At 42.2% G+C, this 7,424-nt stretch overlaps 1 pseudogene; it reads right to left on the reverse strand.

The window, feature by feature from the left end:
- Window positions 1-601: 601 nt before the first annotated feature.
- Window positions 602-7,063, reverse strand: LOC139551693 (neurolysin, mitochondrial-like; annotated as a pseudogene).
- Between the last annotated feature and the right edge of the window lie 361 nt (window positions 7,064-7,424).

The raw sequence follows: 7,424 nt of genomic DNA on the forward strand, positions 1-7,424 counted from the left end.
ACTGCCTGCCCTCCAGGACACCTACAACACCAAGTGCCGCAGGATGGCCAAGAAGATCATCAAGGACATCAGACACCTGAGCCACGGGCTGTTCTCCTCACTTCCATCACTCAGATGTGGGCAGTATAGAATCATCATGGCAAAAACTGTCAGAGTGGCCAGTAGCTTCTACCCCCAGACCATCAGGCTGCTGAATAGCCACTAGGCATCTAGATACCTGCTCTCCCTGACCCCCTCCTGCCCCCCGGACTTCCTAATAATCTATCTACAACACAAAATGTATGTCTCTTCACATTCCGCGTTATTCCATAACGTGTAGTTAATCTGTTTTATTTAATCGAGGTTGTTCCGATAGTCTTACCAGTGAAAAGACAAAAAGCAGGAGGATTGTTATTTTATTAATTCAAACAGCTTATTTTTTATTTAACCTTTAACTAGGCAAGTCAGTTAAGAACAAATTATATTTACAATTTACAGCTTAGTGGTAGTAAGAAGGGTTATTATGATTAAAGTACTTTTCACTGAAAATATAACACACGTATTGTTATCTTTTTGAGATACCTTTTTCACAATGACCAAGTCAAAATAACCACACGTATTGTCATCTTTTTGAGATACCTTTTCATATTGACCAAGTAAAAATAACCATACTTTTGCAGTTGCCTTTTCTGTTCCAAGCTTTGTCAGTATGTAAGACTGAAAATATAACATCAAATACCAAGGTAGCACAGCATTTCTCACACAAAAACAAGCCGTTTCAAGTGAGTGAAAACTCCCCCACCTTACTATTATAGTGCTCAAACAATTAACACAATACAATATGGCAACTCCAATACAATAACAACAGGTACATCAACTGTATAAAAATAAAAACATATTGTCATCTGGAGTGAGAGCGAGAGGGGGGGAGAAGTCAGTGATGACCATTCATTGTTCCCTCAGCTTTGGCCAATCCCTTGCAGTGAAAGAACGCATCCTGGCAAGGGTCACGACCCAGGCATGTCCCTTCCATTCACAGAGCCACCAGCCTCCAGAATCACCCTCTTGAACTCCGTCACCACCTGATGATAAGATGGGCATACAGAACATGTCACTCAAAAGAAACTTAAGGCTTAAATTCAAGTTATTCTTCTCTACATAGAGTGTGTGGGTACATAAGAGTAAATCATGATAAATTGTGTACAGTGCCTTGCGAAAGTATTCACACCCTTGGCATCTTTCCTATTTTGTTGCCTTACAACCTGGAATTAAAATTCATTTTTGGGGGGTTTGTATCATTTGATTTACACAATATGCCTACCACTTTGAAGATGCAACATTTATTGTGAAACAAACAAGAAAAAAAAACAGAAAACTTGAGCGTGCATAACTATTCTCCCCCCCAAAGTCAATACTTTGTAGAGCCACCTTTTGCAGCAATTACAGCTGCAAGTCTCTTGGGGTATGTCTCTATAAGCTTGGCACATCTAGCCACTGGGATTTTTTACCCATTCTTCAAGGCAAAATTGCTCCAGCTCCTTCAAGTTGGATGGGTTCCGCTGGTGTACAGCAATCTTTAAGTCATAGCACAGATTCTCAATTGGATTGAGGTCTGGGCTTTGACTAGGCCATTCCAATACATTTAAATGTTTCCCCTTAAACCACTTGAGTGTTGCTTTAGCAGTATGCTTAGGGTAATTGTCCTGCTGGAAGGTGAACCTCCCAGTCTCAAATCTCTGGAAGACTGAAACAGGTTCCCTCAAGAATGTCCCTGCATTTAGCGCCATCCATCATTCCTTCAATTCTGATCAGTTTCCCAGTCCCTGCCGATGAAAAACATCCCCACAGCATGATGCTGCCACCACCATGCTTCACTGTGGGGATGGTGTTCTCGGGGTGATGAGAGGTGTTGGGTTTGCACCAGACATAGCGTTTTCCTTGATGGCCAAAAAGCTACATTTTAGTCTCATCTGACCAGAGTACCTTCTTCCATATGTTTGGGGTGTCTCCCACATGCCTTTTGGCTAACACCAAACGTGTTTTCTTATTTTTTTCTTTAAGCAATGGCTTTTGTCTGGCCACTCTTCCATACAGCCCAGCTGTGTGGAGTGTACGGCTTAACGTGGTCCTATGGACAGATACTCCAATCTCCGCTGTCGAGCTTTGCAGCTCCTCAGGGTTATCTTTGGTCTCTTTGTTGCCTCTCTGATTAATGCCCTCCTTGCCTGGTCCGTGAGTTTTGGTGGGCAGCCCTCTCTTGGCAGGTTTGTTGTGGTGCCATATTCTTTCCATTTTGTAATAATGGATTTAATGGTTCTCCGTGGGATGTTCAAAGTTTCTGATATTTTTTTATAAACCAACGCTGATCTGTACTTCTCCACAACTTTGTCCTTGACCTGTTTGGAGAGCTCTTTGTTCTTCATGGTGCCGCTTGCTTGGTGGTGCCTCTTGCTTAGTGATGTTGCAGACTCTGGGGCCTTTCAGGACAGGTGTATATATACTGAGATCATGTGACAGATCATGTGATACTTAAATAAAGTCCACCTGTGTGCAATCTAACTAATTATGTGACTTCTGAAGATAATTGGTTGCACCAGATCTTATTTAGGGCCTTCATAGCAAAGGGCTCCCATATACATATGCACACACCACTTTTCAGTTAAACATTTTGTAGAATGCTTTGAAACAAGTAATATTTTTCATTTCACTTCACCAATTTGGACTATTTTGTGTATGTCCATTACATGAAATCTAAATAACAATTAATTTAAATTACAGGCTGTAATGAAACAAAATAGGAAAAACGACAAGGGGGTGAATACTTTTGCAAGGCACTATAATATTACACATGCGGTAGCATTCAAAGATGCTTGCCAATCAAAGGGAACTTGCAGGCTTAAATTCTCTTTCTTCTTAAAACTATAGATGCATAAAAAAAGGAATATGGTAACTCAAGATGAATGGTGAGTGGAGTGGATTGACTGTGCCATACCTTAGGGTTCATTATTCCTCTCTATTTTAAAACGACTGACGAAGATGCCCATGGAGTAGACCTCGCTCCACAGGTAGCCATAGTACTGGCCAACGTAGCCCCCAGCCAAGTGACTGAAACTGGTTGTCATATTAGTGCCTGGAGGAAAAGTAATAATTTTGTATTCTTTGAGAACAATACATCCTTACAGGAGGAACATTGCTTTAAATTGTTCATTCATATTCTAATTAAAATGGCATTATATTGTCACTGGTGTGAGACCTGGAGTAGCGGGGATCCCCAGGATGTCTTGGTAGTGCTTGGCGAACACCTTGGCAGTGTCCGCTTGGGACTTGGTGTGCAGAGAATGGTCCACTTTACGAAGCACTACCTGACACTGGTTCATCAGACTTGAACAAGACAGACACAGGAGTGGGAGTATATTGGATGTCAAGTTATTTTATGGTATTTTAACAAATATTTTAGATTTGAAGGGAACAGACATGCATGCTATCCAGTAGATATATACAGTACAATAGACCCAGTAGGATAGATCCAATAGGATAGATGCATTGCTTATTTCTTAGTTAACTTATTACATATGAATGGGTGAATTGGTGGAGAGGTTACTGTATGTGTGACATCTGACCTGTGTTGGCGACTCGGAAGGAAATTAGTTTGTTGAGCAGATTGTCAGATGGGGCTCCTTCTCCCATACCCAGTTTTCCAGTATCTGAAATGACACCTCCACAAAGTCTATCTCTCCAAGGGTCCCACTGAACCCTGAGAACGTCATCTAGGGAGGGATTCATGGAGATTAGAAAACACTGTAGCTTTTCAGGACCAGGCTGGTGATTATTGCGTCGAGGTTAGTGTTCAATGTGCACCCAATGAAACTTGAGTTAGCAACCCATTAAATGGATGTGTGCTTGACTTCATACTGTATGCTACTGGATATCCTACCCCTCCCCCACCCCTCCAGCAGAGCAACCTACCCTGGAGCAGAGCTTGTACATGATGTGGCCAAACTCATGGAAGAAGTTCTACACCTCGTGGTGCTGCAGCAGAGAGGGCCAGCATTTCTTAGGCTTGGTTAAATTGGCCACCACGGCCACTGCCGGCAGCCTACGTTTCCCATCAGCCCACGACAGCCCGGCTGGAGCCCGCAGAAAGGACACAAGATCAACGATTCAAAATCAAGCACGGTGTGAATCATGCTCTGGACCTTATAATTAGCCACAATAGTATGATATCTGCTATGGAAGCTTCAACGAAGCAACTAGCTCTGCATCCCTACCAGGAGTGTACAACTATAGCCCCATACAGTCCTGCTGTTCATTCTTCCGTGGCCTTTCAGCTGGACTATCTGGGATGCAGGTTCAAGTAGAACTGGCCGATCTTCTCCTCGGTGGCCGAGTCCAGTACGGAGTAGAGGCTGACGTTGTTGTATCACACGTGAGCGTTGTTCACCCTCTTAAAGGTGAGCCCCAGCAGGTCCTGTTAGATACTGAGCAGCCCCTCTGTCACCACCTCGGAAAGAAAGTACTTGATCAGCTTGTCCTTGTCCGAGGCAAACTTCACCTGCTCCACCTGGTTCATGTAGTCGGGCATGTCCCAGGCATTGATTTGTCCATCAAAGGCTTTTCACCACATGGCACAGTCCCTGTTCTTCAGGGCCAGGAGGTACTTCCTTTCCTTCAAGCACACCGGCTTCAGTTTCTCCTAGAACTCACCTGTAAAGTAGAGGACATGGAAATTATATCAAAATGGAGTGGATGCCACCTCACCTCAATTAGCTGTTTTATTTTCAAGTTTCTTTCCACAATTTGTGATTATAGTGCTAGAAAAGTTATTGAAGCACAGAGGCTGCTGACTCATAAACATATTCCGGATCTGACTATTGGTAAGACATTACATATTTATTAAATATCTATTGCATTTATATCTGAATACTTTGTAATACAGTTCTACATTGATTTATTGATAGGCCATGAATACAGAAAGCATGCCACATGTTGGTATTCAAGTACATTCTTGGCGTGGGTACTCATTGCCAGTAGCTGTGCCACCTTTGACCTCAGCTCAATCAGCTGCTCCAAAATGACTGTGTTAAACCTGCAACAAGACGGGAAAAAATTTAACTTTCAGGAAGTCTGGCACATGGTCATAAATACTGCATGTTGACTTCTATGAGAACTCTCTGAACTCTATCAATACATTTTTGAGACTTGAGAACAAGGGTATTCAACAGCATAAACTTGTCGTGGGGATAGAAATAGATGGTCCTGAAATAGATGGATAAACTTACTATGTTATTTAATTTTTTCTAGGGTGCCTGGATTTCTGAAGGAACTGCACCCCTTGGCACCCTTATAATTCCAAACTTTGTTATAGTAGATGCCAAGTGGCATACCAACATTGCAGATTTAAAAAAAATAATCAACCAACCAAACAATAAATCAATTAATAAAACAATACATTAATCAATTATCAATATGATTGGTATAGCACTTTTTATAAGTACAAGTGGACCAACAGCAAGAGGTTGCCTCCTTACACCTGCTGTGGAAAGCATCTTCCATCGTCTCCATCTTCCTTTTCATTTTTTTTATTTCACCTTTATTTAACCAGGTAGGCTAGTTGAGAACAAGTTCTCATTTACAACTGCGACCTGGCCAAGAATAAAGCAAAGCAGTTCGACACATACAACAACACAGAGTTAAACATGGAATAAACAAACATACAGTCAATAATACAGTAGAAAAAAAGTATATATACAGTGTGTGCAAATGAGGTAAGAGATAAAGGAGGTAAGGCAATAAATAGGCCATGGTGGCAAAGTAATTACAATATACCAATTAAACACTGGAGTGATTGATGTGCAGAAGATGAATGTGCAAGTAGAGATACTGGGGTGCAAAGGAGCAAGATAAATAAATAAATACAGTATGGGGATGAGGTAGTTGGATGGGCTATATTACAGATGGGCTATGTACAGGTGCAATGATCTGCGAGCTGCTCTGACAGCTGGTGCTTAAAGCTAGTGAGGGAGATATGAGTCTCCAGCTTCAGTGATTTTTGCAGTTCGTTCCAGTCATTGGCAGCAGAGAACTGGAGCGTACAGGTCGCAATGGTGGGTAGTATATGGGGCTTTGGTGACAAAACGGATGGCAATGTGATAGACTGCATCCAATTTATTGAGTAGAGTGTTGGAGGCTATTTTGTAAATGACATCGCCGAAGTCGAGGATCGGTAGGATGGTCAGTTTTACGAGGGTATGTTTGGCAGCATGAGTGAAGGATGCTTTGTTGTGAAATAGGAAGCAGATTCTAGATTTAATTTTGGATTGGAGATGCTTAATGTGAGTCTGGAAGGAGAGTTTACAGACTAACCAGACACCTAGGTATTTGTAATTGTCCACATATTCTAAGTCAGAACCGTCCAGAGTAGTGATGCTGGACGGGCGGGCAGCGATCGGTTGAAGAGCATGCATTTAGTTTTACTTGCATTTAAAAGCAGTTGGAGACAACGGAAGGAGAGTTGTATGGCATTGAAGCTCATCTGGAGGTTAGTTAACACAGTTTCCAAAGAAGGGCATCAGAGGATAGTGGTGAGGGTATGCCAGTCACCTTGTAACGCCTGTCTTCTGTCTTCTCCAGCCCATTCAGATAGCTATCCGCTAAAAATCAAGAGTCAAAACCCAAATATTCTGAGAACATGGTAAGGATATATGAAGAATAATTGACAGGGATATATGACTACAAGGATATACACTGAGAGAACAAAACATTAGGAACACCTTCCTAATATTGAGTTGCACCCCCTTTTGCTATCAGAACAGCCTCAATTCATCGGGGCATAGACTCTACAAGGTGTCAAAAGCGTTCCACAGGGATGCTAGCCCATGTTGACTCCAGTGCTTCCCACAGTTGTGTCAAGTCGGCTCTGGATGTCCTTTGGGTGGTGGGCCATTCTTGAAACACACACGTATTCTAAGTCAGAGCTGTCCAGAGTAGTGATGCTGGACGGGCGAGCAGGTGCGGGCAATGATCGGTTGAATAGCATGCATTTAGTTTTACTTGCGTTTAAGCTCATCTGGAGGTTAGTTAACATGTGTAACGAATGTCGTCGGGAGAAGGAGAAGAGGACCAAGGTGCAGCGTGGTAAGTGTTCATTTTTTTATGTTATAAAATAAACTGAACACTGAAATGACAAAAACAACAAAGAGAGAGAACAAAACGAAACAGTTCTGTAAGGTATACACACAAAACAGAAAACAATGTGGGGAAACAGGCTACCTAAATATGGTTCTCAATAAGAGACAACGATTGACAGCTGCCTCTGATTGGGAGCCATACCAGGCCAAACACATAAATACAAAACCTAGAACAAAACATAGAATGCCCACCCCAACTCACGCCCTGACCAAACCAAAATAGAGACATAAAAAAGAAACTAAGGTCAGAACGTGATA

Source organism: Salvelinus alpinus, chromosome 24 (genome assembly GCF_045679555.1).
Source record: "Salvelinus alpinus chromosome 24, SLU_Salpinus.1, whole genome shotgun sequence".
In the NCBI taxonomy this organism is placed as follows: domain Eukaryota; kingdom Metazoa; phylum Chordata; class Actinopteri; order Salmoniformes; family Salmonidae; genus Salvelinus; species Salvelinus alpinus.